At 33.6% G+C, this 15,000-nt stretch overlaps 1 protein-coding gene and 1 long non-coding RNA gene across 2 annotated transcripts in view; both read right to left on the bottom strand.

Moving 5' to 3' along the window:
- The window catches only part of LOC147011917 (uncharacterized), an 83,709-nt gene that overhangs the window by 23,234 nt on the left and 45,475 nt on the right, over positions 1-15,000 (bottom strand). The window lies entirely within an intron of this gene.
- Positions 12,548-14,759, bottom strand: LOC147011918 (uncharacterized). The gene is made up of 3 exons (XR_015051846.1): positions 13,366-14,759; positions 12,991-13,048; positions 12,548-12,714 (listed from the first exon to the last, which is right to left on the bottom strand). It is a non-coding gene; the product is annotated as an uncharacterized LOC147011918 (long non-coding RNA).

Here is a 15,000-nt window from a genome sequence, read left to right on the forward strand (position 1 = left end):
GTTATTATAGAAACTTTCTTTTGAAGGAAGTTGTGTTTCTTTAAATCTCATAAATGAATCCATATAACCATAAGGATAAATTCCCTTACTTGTAAGAATTTTCTCTTTACTTTGAATTTCATTCCTTGTTTCAATTTCCTCTCTAGTTAGAATTCCCTCTTTAATCAGAATTTCATCTATAATCAGAATTTCCTCTTTAGTTAGAATTTCATTCTTTGTTCGAATTTTCTGTATAATTAGAATTTCATCTTCAGTAAGAATTTCTTCATTCATTTCCTCATTACTTAGAATTTCCTCTTTACTTTGAATTCTCTCTTTAATCTGAATTTCCTCTTTAGTTAGAATTTCCTCTTTTGGAAAGAATGAATTAAGATTTGGAAAAGAGCCAGTGGAGCTTAGATTTGATGCGAGGTTGGCTAGTGGCGTTCCCATAAACTTGTAAGAATCAAGAAACCGAATACGAGTTATAGGTTTTGTGAATATCATTTTTGTAAATGAAATATACTTTTGACTTGTGTTTGTTATGGCAGAAATATTCCCTGGTATTTTTGAAAGTTCATTTATAAATAGATGTGTATCATAGTTGGTGCTGTTGTGAAGAAAGATTGGAATAAAAGAAGGTAATTTATAATTAAGATTACAACAGGAATGAGCGGGACCTCTATATTTACCAGTAAGATGACAATGATCCCGAACTTTAGACTCCTCAATTTCCTCCTCACAAATATGACAGATATTGTTCTTTCTAAATTCTAATTTTTCTTCTATGGTTAATTTCATCGGTTCATGTGTTTCTTTCATTAATTTAGTTAGTCTTATACAATCCTTTTCTAATCGTTTTACAAACTCTTGTGAAGCATTTTTTCCACTATACTGTTCAAGTTTATTATACTTTTCTCCAACAGATGATTTGATATAATAACAGAAACCACAAGGAATATGTTTTTGATATTTATTTGTATATGGTTCTTTTGGATTAGGAGAAGCAGTATTTATCTTTTTAAGGATACATTCAAAATCAGCGTATATCACAAATGGGTGCATGATAGATTTATTATAATCTTCAAAAGAAATCTTTTCACCAGGTTTAGGCATTGTAATTACAGCTGATTTATGATTACTACAATATTTTGAATGTTGTTCTAATCGTTCTTTTGTATGAAATGAATTAAGACATCGCTTACAAGGGTATATTTTGTTTGCTGTTCTGAATACCTGAGAAGAGATTAATCTTGATAAATTATTGATGTATGTGTAATGTGAATTCTTTCCAACACTAAAATATAAAAGATCAATGTGTGTTTCTTCATTTTTATAGTTGTTTGAAATTTTTAATATTTGAACTTTGTTTGTATCCGTTAATCCATATACATTAATAGAAAGATTATTCTTTTTCTCAAATTTAGGAATATCTGTTAGTGGCATTGGGAAATTAAAATCTTTAATGTCCAAGGTATTCTCATATTTCATATATTGTTTTACTCTTTCTGAATTACATTTTGGTGGATGTAAGTGAGCAAGAACAGACCAGAGAAAACATTTATTATCATTATTCTTAATATTAACAACTGCCTTCTTTTGTTTTATTTCTTTTGGTAATTCAATATAAGAAGAAGCTTTAAGAGGGTTTGATTTTAGAATGTGTATATCTAAAAAGATGATTTTTTTAATATTGAATCCACTTCCTACCACTGTATTATCAACATCCTCCTCTTGTCTTGATAGTTCTTCATAAACCCCACTATTCAAAAAATCTTGAAATGATGTTATAAAATGAAGATCTGTCCTCATATAAGGAGTTTGTTCTTCATCTTGTCTTTTCATATTCATTTTCACTCCCATATAAAACTTTAAAGTTTTCATTTCTTTTAATGTCTTTTTAATAAATTTTTCAACATCAGGTTTCACTATTTCAATTGATTCAACTATTGATGATGGACCGGGTTCTCCAAATTGAAAAATCCTTATTTTTATATGCCCTTTAATTGCCCCATCAGTGTTTTCAATATAATAGTCTCCCTTTACTTTAAACTCATTTTTCTTGTGTTTTTGTGATTGAAGATGCCTATTATAACTACTCTTCAAAACATCCTTTGAGCAGGTATCACAATGTTTTCTTTCCAACTCAAGAGGGGATATTTTGTGAAATAGATTAAATGTGTGTTTGTTGGTTCGGAGGTGTTTTCTATAATGTTTATATTCGTGATTACAAACATCGCAGTATGTTGTATTCACCATATTTATATAATAAAACTTTGCTTAAACTAAAATTTTCTTGATGAAAATTTCGTTTATTTTACAGGTGAATCTGTGCTTAAACTAAAATTTTCTTGATGAAAATTTCGTTTATTTTACAGGTGAATCTGTGCTTAAACTAAAATTTTCTTGGTGAAAATTTCGTTTATTTTACAGGTGAATCTGTGCTTAAACTAAAATTTTCTTGATGAAAATTTCGTTTATTTTACAGGTGAATCTGTGCTTAAATCCATTTTATCCTCCAACTTTTTCACTTAATAAATACAATGTTTCAAGACACAAAAGACAAGTTTCAATCAATCTCTTCATTTGTTAAAGATGCTGAGAAATATGTCAAGGATGTAAAATTGAACAAAGATAAATATAACAACTATTGGATAAAAACAATTATGGTGGATATGATGAGTTCTTCAATTTACTTCAGTGGAAGGGCTTTTAGTATACCTGGAAGAACATCAATTAAGGTATCTCTAACAAAAGTTTCTCCTCTCCTTCTGGCAATATATTCAAAACTAGAAAAAGCAATGAAACAAGAAAAGGTATCAAAAAATAAAAACCTTATGGATGAAGCTTTAGAAAGAAAAGATAAGACCATCTGTAATATGCAAGGAGAAATTTGTATTTTTTTCAACAACCCTAAAGATATAAATCCTGATGAAATAAAGGATGTTAATATATCAGGTGAAATGACATTTCGTTCAATTGTAGTTAAGGATCATTTTAAAATTACCTTTAATATAAAAAATGTAGCAGTTGAATCTGTTAATGAAAAAATGTATATCGATATCGATGGTAATGTTTTTCTACTAATTAAATGAGCCAATATTCAACTGAAGATTTTGAAGATTATGAGAGTGATTATGATACCGAGAGTTTGCATTCAAACGATAGTTATGACACCGAGAGTTTGTGTTCAAATGATAGTTATGAAAGTATAGATGATTCTGAAAGTATCGAAGATGATATCGAAGATGAATTTCAGTTTAAGTAAAGTTTTACTTTATAAATATGAATAGTTTACTCGATTTTGAGCCTCTTGAATTCCATGATTCTCCATATGACAAATTTGAGAATTGTCCTGCGTGTGAAAGACGGGGATTAAACACAGAGTCAAAAGCCTATAAACAATGTATATTCTGTGATTATTTTCTAATTAATGATAATCAAAAATATAAAAAGGAAAATAATTCTTTTAGATTTACACCAAAAATGAATTACTTTACAAGATTGATTAGAGAAATGAATGTAAAGTACGAGGGTGAGAACACACCTTTCCTTACAAGGGAAGAAACTGAACGTATTAGAGAAATGTTCAAAGGATTGTTGTTATATATTATTCATGGATGTGATTTTCAGGGAAATATCAACACAAGATATTGCATAAATAAAATAATGGATTATCTTGAAATTAAACCTGAACTTAGGATAAAATATAGAATTTCGAAAAAAGCCAATAATAAATTAAATAACCTGTTTTCCAAATATATAAATGAATGATTTTTTACCCATTTGGGAAAATAAGATAAAATTTGACAACCATAAAAATCTCCCAAATTCATTAAGATGCCTCATAGTTGGTTCAAGTGGATGTGGAAAAACCTGCATACTTTTAAAGATGCTCCTCACTCCCAACTTTTTAGATTATGATAATTTAATAATTTTCACAAAGTCGAGTTTTCAACCAGAGTATCAACTACTCTCACAAGGTTTTAATGCTGGTCTTCAAAAAGAAGATATAATCGGTTTATTTAAACTTCAAAAAAACCTAAAAGATTTTAACATTGAAGATATAATACAACTATTTTGTGATACACAGAGATGTAAAAAGAAATCAAAACCGATAACTTGTATTCTGAGTGATAATACGGATGATATACCGTCTCCCCAAGATTTGGATAAATCCAAAAAGAACCTCGTTATCTTTGATGATTGTGTTAATGAGAGAAACCAAACGGTAATGGACAGCTACTACACAAGAGGGAGACATTCTTCTTGTAATTGTATTTATCTTAGTCAATCGTACTTTCAGCTTCCTCGTCGTTCCATCAGAAACAATGCTAATACTTTTATTTTATTCAAGTTAAATTCAATAGATATAAACAATTTTTGGAGAGACAATTGTTCTACATTATGTAGTAAAAAGGAATTTGGGGATTACATGAAACACATGACTGAAAAATATAAATATATTGTTGTGAAACAAGATGAGATATTAAATGATATTTTTCAATAAATAAATGGATGCGAAAGAAAGAGCAAGAAGATTTAGGGAACATCAAGAGTTGGTTTCAAAAGTTGTAAAACAGCAGGAAGACATAAAGAAGAAACGCAGACAGAAACTAACGGGCGAAGAAGCATTTGAAAGAAAACAAGAGAAATTTTTTAAACCACTTTTAAAAACTTCCCAAGAAAAATGAAAGATGTTTCCACAGTTCCCACAGTAGAATATACTCCTAAAAAACTTCAAATGTTAAAAGATTTTGATCAAATGACGGAGGAAGAATTAGAGCATTTAGGAGAATTAGAATATGATGATGAAGGTTTATTTCAACAACTGGAAGAGATTAATCGACCCCCTGATTATATTGTGAATGCTCTTCAAAACAATGAATATTCAGCGGATTCAAAAACCAAAGCAGGACTCATTCCAACAGAACAATCAGCAATATTTCATCTTGTTCAAGAAAAGGTATTGATATTTAATGATGAATTAAGGTTCTTGGGTTATGCTCAACCCCTGTTAAACTAACTCCGAGATTAATGTTTCTTCTCACAAAAGATGGAAGACAAGGTTCAACTGTGAGGGATGAATCAAAGTATATTGATAAACCATTGGATATGGAAAATAATGATGATAGAGTATATATTGATCTGCTGAACACTCTAAATTATAAGGTTATTCTTTCTGGTAAAAGTAGGAAGAATGAGAAGGAGAAACACATTATTCAGGCTTTAAGTATCCTTGGTTCAGGTGTTAGTTTTCTTCCAAATGACCCATCGCAATTAGTTAATAGACTGTTATTGTTGTTAGGCAGTAAGAAGGCTGGAAATAACAATTGTTTTAATGAAGCATCAGCCATTTTAGACCAGTTGATGAACATGAAAATAATTAATAAATATCAATATAAAGACATTTTATCTCATATTAAATAAGATGAGAAGCACAATCCTTAGTTTCAATTTCACAACAAGCGACCACACATCTTCATTCCCATACCCACTACAACTTGACACAACAAAAGAATATGAGGCATCTTTATTGTCCATGGAAACTTATAATACCTTATTTAATATAACCGAGAAAAATGACAAGTTTAGTTATAATCCGGGAAGTGGATACAAAACGATAACAGTCTCACCCGGAGCATATGAGATTTCTCAAATATCTTCCGAAATTGCTCGTCTTATGAAAGAACAGGGTGATGAACCAAAAAATATTGTTATAAACATTCAAAAACATACTTCAAAATCAATGATAAAAGTTAAAAATAACTACAAGGTTGATTTCACAATTGATAATTCATTTAGAGAGTTATTGGGTTTCTCCTCAAAAAAGATTGAAACTAATGGGATGTTTTACAGTGATAATGTCATTCAAATATCCTCAGGAATAAATTCGGTGTTAATTCACTGTGATTTGATTGATGGTGCTTATAATGATGGAAAAAAAAACAAATACAATATTTTCATTCAGCGCATACTCAACCCCAATTGGTTATAAATTCAATATGGAACCTAAAAATTTGGTTTATCTCCCTGTGTCAGGAAAAACCATACACAGAGTAAATTTTAGGATAACCGACCAAGATAATCGTGTGATTTCTTTTAATGGAGAAGTTATATCTATCAGAATTCACCTACGTGAAGTTTTCCAATAAATAAATACGATGGTTATTGTGAGGAAACACGAGTTGGGAAAATATAAAATAATTACAGGGGATGGGATGTTCCTTTCCCCATACTACAAGGGTGAAGGTATGTATCTTGGTAGAGGATACTATAAACCTAAGAGACAAAGGGGTGTTGGACATCAATTTAGAGGAGATGGGATAATTGATACTCTCATGGGTATTGGTTCAACTATTCTTAAACATAAAGATCTAATTGGTTCAACTGCTTCTGCTGTGGGAAATGTAGCAGGTGCTGTAAAGAGTATAAAAGATGCTCAGAAGGAATCTCATAAATTACAAGCAATAAAAGAAATTAAGAAAGGCAAAACTCAGTTGTCTCCCCAAGAACGACAGAAAATAATTCAAATACTTGGATCAGGGTTTCAAAAGTTTTAACATCTTTTTTTTCCTAAATAAATACAAGTATGGAAGCAATTGATAGTATCTATGATTTGGATGATACTATTATTATCTCAAACTCCACTAAAAAAGAAGATTACTTCAAGGTAAATGCAATAACTGGAACAGATTGGAATACGAATGGTACAAAAAGTTTTGAAATAAATAATCAACAAACCTATTTGAATCTCTCCGAAAGTTTCTTGTTGTGTAAATTTAAATTCACTAAAGCTGGGAATAACACAAACGCTACACTTGTAAATGATTTCTTCTGGAAAATGTTTGATAGTGTGCGTTTGTATATTGGAACACAAGAAGTTGAAGCGGTTGATTATGTATCTGCTGTATCTGAAATGATAAAATTTACACTCTATACATTCAGTGATAGAATGGGAAAGGGGTCTGCCGAAGGTTTTATTCCTGATATGTCAACGGGAACAAACACAGACCCTGGATATACTCAAAGGAAAGGAATGTATAATGATGATACAAAAACAGAAAATAGTTTTACTGTGGCAGTTCCTCTTAAAGGTATATTTGGATTTTGTGATCATGATAAAGTTCTGTATGGTCTTAAAATTAGATTTCAACTACAGAGGAATGATAATGAAAATCGATTGCTTTTTGGTGTTGGTAGTGCTTTTGGTGAACAGAATAAATTTGTAATTGAGGAGATGAGTTGGTATATCAGTGAATATACTCCTAATCTTAAAACAGAAGAGATGTTGAATCGAAGACTTAACTCAAAGAAACCACTCAGTGTATCATACCTCAAAAGAAGATGTCAACACGTTAAACTCAATCAAACTACTTACACGTGGAATTTGGGTGTTCTGGAAGGAAAGCCACGATATCTGTGGATCATTTTAAAAAGCCAGATGGTGATACTGCGACTGATAAGAATAATGCATTGAGTGATAATGCTGAGGTGAAACAACTTCGCGTTTCTCTAGATGGAACATTTTACCCACGAGATAGATTGGAAATTAATTGGGAAAAAAATGATTTTGCTGAAGCATACAAGTCTTACCAAAAGGTGTGTGAAAGTAATGGAAATAAATAACCTATTTTGGATATGACAGCATTTAAAAGTTTGTATACAATCTATGCGTTTGACCTGAGCGCTCAAAAGGAAACTATAAAGTCTAATCGAGTGGATACTTCCCTATACATTGAAAGAGGAGAGAGTGAAGAAGTTGATACATATTGTTTGCTTTTGGAAGAAACAGAATTGCAGATTAATACAGATAATGGTGTGATGATTAGTCTCACATAATTTTTTGTTTAATAAATGAGTGGCAAAGTACCAACTGGGGTATATGTTAATCAAATCAATCTTCATAAACTATCATCTTGTGTTCAAAATCAAAAGCCTTGTACGATTAACGTTAATACAATTCAGAGAAAAGGAGCAGTAAGAATTGATGTTTTTCTCACAAGAGAACAGGTTAAAATCTTGAATGACACTGGCTCACTTAAAATTAAAATGACAAAACCAATGTTGAAAAAATATTCAATAAGAGAGACGAGTGGAGGATTTCTCCCATTTCTAATTCCTTTATTTGCTGGTTTAAGTGCGGTTGGAGCATTGACGGGTGGTATTTCAACAGCGGTGAAAACTGCCAACGAAAGGAAGGCTCAGCTCCAGGCTCAAAAAGAATTGGAAAGACATAACAAAGAGTTGGAGAAACAAATTAGTGGAAGTGGTGTAATTGTAGATTTTGCTGAAAAACTTGAAGGTCTGCCTGATAAAGCGAGATTGTTAGTTGGAGATATGCTTTCTTCTATAGCACAAGCAGGTGTAAAATTAACGAAAAGAGGTAATGGATTATATCTTTCTAATAAATAAATGAGCATTGATGAGTGGTTGAAAGAATTTGGAAAGAATACAACATCAAATTTACAACTTGTCAAATATTGTAAGAAATTAAAAATTCATAATGTGGTTATTTGTATGAGAGATGAATTAACAAATGTGCCGAAACATACAAAGAATATTATTATGAACTTAGAAGATAATAATGGGAACGGTTCTCATTGGGTTTGTATTTTTAATAGTCAAGACAAATATTATTTTGATAGTTTTGGTCTTCCGCCACCTGTTGAAGTCATAAAATTCTTACAGAATGGTGTTTATCAAACATTTCAAGTCCAAGAATTAAATTCCAAGTGTTGTGGCCAATTATGCCTATATGTGTTATTTCAACTCAACAAAAATAAAAAATTTTATGATATTATTTTTAATCTAATATAAATGACTTATGTTGGTAAAGATGGTTCTATCTTTGGTGTATCTCAAGAACTGGATATTGATTTATCAAATTATTACACAAAGGCACAGGCTGAACGACATAAATATAATATAACCAAAAATATTAACATGAAAAATGCTTATAAATTAAAAAATTATCCAACCCCAACTGAAGCGAATGACTTGGTGAGATTAAGTGATTTATCACAATACATATACTTAAATAAAACGGCTGTGTATTCCAAAGATACAGAAGTGTTGATATTATCTCCAGGTCATACAGAATTCACAGTTCGAATTAAAATAAATTTTTATAAAGAAGGGCGTGTCGTTTGTATGAGAATAGAACAATGGGGGTATGATATGAATGATTTAGGGTATAATTGGTCATTTAAAATTAACCTCGAAGACCTGGAACAATTAAATCAGTCTCGTAAGGAAGAATATTATCCACTTGATATCGAGAATGAGTTTTGTGGGGCTACGATTAGTAAACAACAAATAAAAGAATTTAATAAGGGTAAATATAATAATGGTTTTGCCCTTGTTTATCTCATGAAAACAGAAAAAACAGGATTATATATAATAAGTAAGGAAATACAAAATGATTTAACTATGGGAAGATGGGGAGGTGTTTCGTGCCATAATATTATTCTAACATATATTTCTAATACATAAATGACAGCAAGAAGGCTTCAAGAAAATTATCATTTCTGTGTTCAAGCATACCTTCAAGAAAAGGGTATTCAGTATTTTAATAAATATGTTCTACAACATAAGAATGAGGTATTTTCAATAAAAGATTTTCAATAAAAGCATTATGCTGATGTTGATAAACTGACAACTTTAGATTTAATTAGAATGTTAAATAATGAAAAAATTATAAAGTTAAGAAAAGGTAAGGCTCTTTTAGAAATTCAAAAGAAATTTTATTGGTTTCCTGTTGTAAAAAAAATTATTTTGGATACAGGAATAACAAGAAATCCTGATGAATATATGTATAATATTCTATGGGGTGTAAGCGATTCAAGGATAGTAAGGGATGAGGAAGGAGTTGAAGAAGAGAGGGAAGAGGAGGAAAAGGAGAAGAGAGAGAAGGAGGAGAGGGAGAAGAAAGAGGAGGAAAGAGAGAAGAGAGAGAGGGATGAAAGGGAGAAGAGAGAGAGGGAGGAAAGAGAGAAGAGAGAGAGGGAGGAGAGGGAGGAAAGAGAGTGGATGAATAAATATCAAAATATGGAAACCAGTGAGATTCAAAAAGAATAGGGGTATTACAGAAAATAACTCAACCCACCGAGGAGGAAAACAAAGAATTGATAAGTCTATCTACAATACTTTCGACAAGACTATTGACATCGAGAAGACATGTATTTTAATTCAAGTTTTTCATTTTTTTTTCTTAAATAAATGGGGGAGAGAGTGAAGGCATTTCTTAGGATTCTTTATGTTTTAAAAATTAAGATTCAAATGTGCATGTTGGAAACTAAAAAGGTTTTTGCACTCTGCAGGAATTTTTCTCATAAATAAATGAGTTATTGTCTCAAATGTAAAAGAAAACTAATACTAAAAATATTTCATATATTAAAAGTAAAAATAACAGGGTTATACAAAAAGGTATATGTTCGGTGTGTGGTTCAAAAAAATCAATTTATCTCCCAACACAAACTAGGAGGAGATATACAAAAGTTTTTATCAGGAAGTAAATTTACAACTACTGGAATACCAGGGGAATTACATCTTCCAGGGTATTCTTTCTGTGGTCCAGGCACAAACTTGGATAAAAGATTAGATGAGGCAGACAATCCTAAATCCTGGAGTAAGCCTATCAATAGAGTTGATGAAGTGTGCATGAGACACGATATTGATTATGGGAATACCACAACGTTGGAAGAAAAGCATGAAGCCGATAGAGAAATGTTGTATAATTTGTCTCTGATACAAAATCCAACCTTGAGAGAAAAAGTTGATCGGTTCATTGTGAAGAAGATGATCAGTGCTATATTGAAACTTGGACTTGGAAATTCAAAAAACTTGTAAGCTCTAATGATGTCATTAAGATTGAAGAGCAATTAGCTGATGAATTACATAAACCAATATTCACAAAGTTTCAGAGAAGGAAAGTTTATTCCAAGGAAGTAGATTATATCTGGTCTGCTGATTTGATTGAACTCAATGATGATAAGGGGTACAAGTATGCTTTAACCGTTATTGATTTGAGGAGTAGATATGTGTGGGTAGTCCCTTTAAAAAACAAAACAGGTAATACTCTTATGTTAGCTTTTCAACAGATATTTAATAAAAGTAAGAGAAAACCTAAAAAATTGTGGACTGATGAGGGTAGAGAGTTTTATAACAAGACATTTATGAATTTTCTAAAAAATAACAGTATTACATTATACAGTACCTTTAATGAAGGGAAGGCAGTTGTTGTTGAACGTTTTAATCGTACCTTAAAAGAGAGACTATATAAAAAATTCACACAACTCGGTTCACAATGGTCATCTTTTATTCAGGATATTGTGGATAAGTATAATGACACGATTCACACGGCAACAAATATGAAACCATCAGAAACATTTACAAAATTAAAATATGAAAAAGAGATTAATGTCAGAAAACCTAAGTTCAAAGTTGGTGATATCGTAAGAATATATAGGTGGAAATCTCATTTTGAAAAAGGTTATACGAAAAGATGGACCAACGAGCTTTTTAAAATTGTTGATGTAATAGATACGGTTCCTTGGACTTATAAGATATATGATTTGGAAGGGGAAGAGATTTTAGGTTCATTTTATTCACAGGAATTACAAAAGACAAAGATGAATTGAAATTTTTTGACTCCGCCCCTTTTTGACTCCACCCACACAAGCCCCGCCCACACAAGCCCTCCCCCCCTGCCCACACAAACCCCACACAAACCCCACCACACACCCCCTCACAAGCTCCAATAAATTAAAAATTTTTGACTCCGCCCATTTTTGACTCCGCCCACACACGCCCCTCCCACCGAAGCCCCGCCCACACAAACCCCACACAAACCCCACACAAGCTCCACACAAGCTCCACACAAAAACTCCACACAAGCTCCACACACACAAACCCCACACAAGCTCCACCCATATTCATCATATTCACATAATTAGTGATTAGTTAATTAGTCCCCCACACACACAACATGATTATTTAATTAAAAAATTATCCACCCATCCACACAAGCTCCACTCATCCACCCATCCCCCATCTCTCCACCCATCCATTTATCCACACAAACCTCATCCACATAAGCCTCATCCACATTCACCCCTCCCACACAAGCTCCACCCACATAAACCCCTGCCCACATAAACCCTGCCCACATAAACCCCTCCCACATAAGCCCTGCCTACACAAGCTCCACACAAAAACTCCACACACATAAACCCTGTCCACATAAACCCCTCCCACACAAGCTCCACCCACATAAACCCCGCCCACACAAGCCCCACCCACACAAGCCCCACCCACACACACCCCGCCCACACAAGCCCCTCCCACACACACACCCCCCACACAAGCCCCACCGAAGCCCCGCCCACACAAGCCCCGCCCACACAAGCCCCACCCCCTCATCCCCCCTGTGCGCCCCCACCTTTGACCCACCACCTCCCTCATCCCACCCCCACCCTTCCCCACACACACACATGGGGAGGGGAGGGATGGGATGAGGGGGTGATGGGTCATTGGGGGAGCGCACCTACCCCCCCCCCTCCCTCTCGTTCATGTCTTGATTCTTTTTTTGTAATTCAGAATCAAGTAATTGTAAACAAAGCAAATATAATTTATTAATATTGAAAATATTAAATATTCATTTGCGAGAATGTATAATCTTTCCCAGCAATCTTCTTCAGATGTCTTGTGATTTCGAAACTCAGACACCATATTCTGTTTTGAAACAAAAAGTGGATAATAATTAGGTTTTATAAAGATAATTACATGGTAATATGAGTAAGCCTCGTTGGCCACTGAATTAACACACCAGGAGCCTGTCATCCTTTCAAGGTCAATAAAATGAATTCCAGTGTACTGACAAAACCACGTCCAACCAACATAAGGCGACATTCTAAAGAGAGAGTGATATTAATAATAATTCAGAAATATTTACCTCCAGAAAATCATGTGTTGTACGAGTGATATTAATAATAATTCAGAAATATTTACCTCCAGAAAATCATGTGTTGTACAAGATTGCTTCAACAGCTGATGTTGTGCGATAGTGCTGAAAAAAAAAAATAATAAGTCAAGGGTATAGATGAAGAGACAGACAGGGAAAGCAACACACACACACACACACACGCACACACACACACACACACACGCACACACACACACACACACACACACACACACACACACGCACACACACACACACATACACACACACATAGACACACACACACGTGCCTCACCATTGGTTTAATTCATTCGAGATCAGAGACCAGTCATTATAAATCATTGACCTCTTCAATAAGAGCAGAGAGAGATAGGTAGAAAGACAGACAGAGAGAGAGACACACACACACACACGTGTCTCACCATTGGTTTAATTCCTTCGAGATGAGAGGACGTGATAAGACTTCGTGCCACTCATTGTAAATGTCTTTCAATTCTCTTCTAAAATCATTGATCTCTTCAATAAGAGTATTAATTTCATGAACCACGTCGTGATATGTAAACTCAATTTCTTCCAATGCCCTGTCAGGGAAAAAATATATATATATATATCAGAATTATCATGATTTAATTAATAATCATTTGCTTCATCGTTCAAAGAGAAAACCATACACAAACTTACCAACTCTGTAGTGGGCTGTTGTCTTCATCGGAAGAAAGATCGTCCATGCCTCAGTTGTAAAAATGAAAATCCCGTCTGGCAGAAACTTTGTCTGGCGAATCACTTATAAAGCAACGATGAGGAGATTGCTTAATCATTGGGTGTGGCCACAGGAAATGACAAGCTTCTCTTAATGATCTCATCTGGCCACCGCCCGAGTTGCAAATCATTTTTGTACATAAACCACGCCATAAAAAAAGTTTTGATTCAAATGTTTTCAGTTCGTGTTCTGAGATAAAATATAAACACGAGACCTTGTCCCACAGAATAGTTCCTATTTTTTCACAGCATGACAGTCCAAAACCACTTCCTCATTCACACAGCACGACCGTGTCAAAAAAACACTTCCTCATTTTCACGGCATGAACTGAAAACATTTGAAACAAAACTTTTTTATGGCGTGGTTTATGTACAAAAATGATTTGCAACTCGGGCGGTGGCCAGATGAGATCATTAAGAGAAGCTTATCATTTCGTAATGGCACAAAAGGGGTATCTTAAAAAATATAAAGATTCAAATGTTTTGTTTTTCAATATTTTAGATGGGGATTATTGTGCAAAGAAAATTAAACTATTGAAGGAATTTGAGAATGAACAAATGTTTATAGGTTCAATGAGTGAGCTAAACAATATGCATTGGTTATTTGATAAAGAGTGCCCCGAGGCTTAGACGTTTCACATATTTCTTCAGAATCACCTTTAACAAATCTTTATCTTGTTGTATGGGTTATTTGACAAAGAGTGTCCCGGGGCTTAGACGTTTCAGATATTTCTTTAGAATCACCTTTAACAAATCTTTATCTTGTTGTATGGGTTATTTGAATAGAGAGTGCCCCGAGGCTTCGACGTTTCAGATATTTCTTTAGAATCACCTTTAACAAATCTTTATCTTGTTGTATGGGCTATTTGAATAGAGAGCCCCTAGGTTAAAAGGGGAAATAAAAAAATGACCGTTTTTACAGCCATTTTTCCCTGCTGTGCAGGGGTTTGGCTTTTTCTTGAGGCAATGTTTTATGGCCGATGCCCTTCCTGACGCCAACCCTGGTCGCCTCTTATGACACACAGGGATATGGTACACCTATTCTAACCGGGGCATACACCGGGACCAGTACACTGGCACTCATTTCGCCGACCTCGGAAGGATGGCAGGCTGAGTCAACCCCCTGGTGTTAATTCAGCAGCCAACGGGGCTTGAACACAGGACCCTGGGATCCCAAGCCGCCACCCTAACACTAAGCCAACACCAGGCTCCAGGTTAAAAGGGGAGACAAATAAATATACCTTGGGCTAAAAAGGGGATTTATTTTTTTAGGGGAAAAAAAAGAAAAATTTCATGGC

Source organism: Eptatretus burgeri, chromosome 15 (genome assembly GCF_056783735.1).
Source record: "Eptatretus burgeri isolate ZD-2024b chromosome 15, Ebu_testis_v1, whole genome shotgun sequence".
NCBI lineage: Eukaryota > Metazoa > Chordata > Myxini > Myxiniformes > Myxinidae > Eptatretus > Eptatretus burgeri.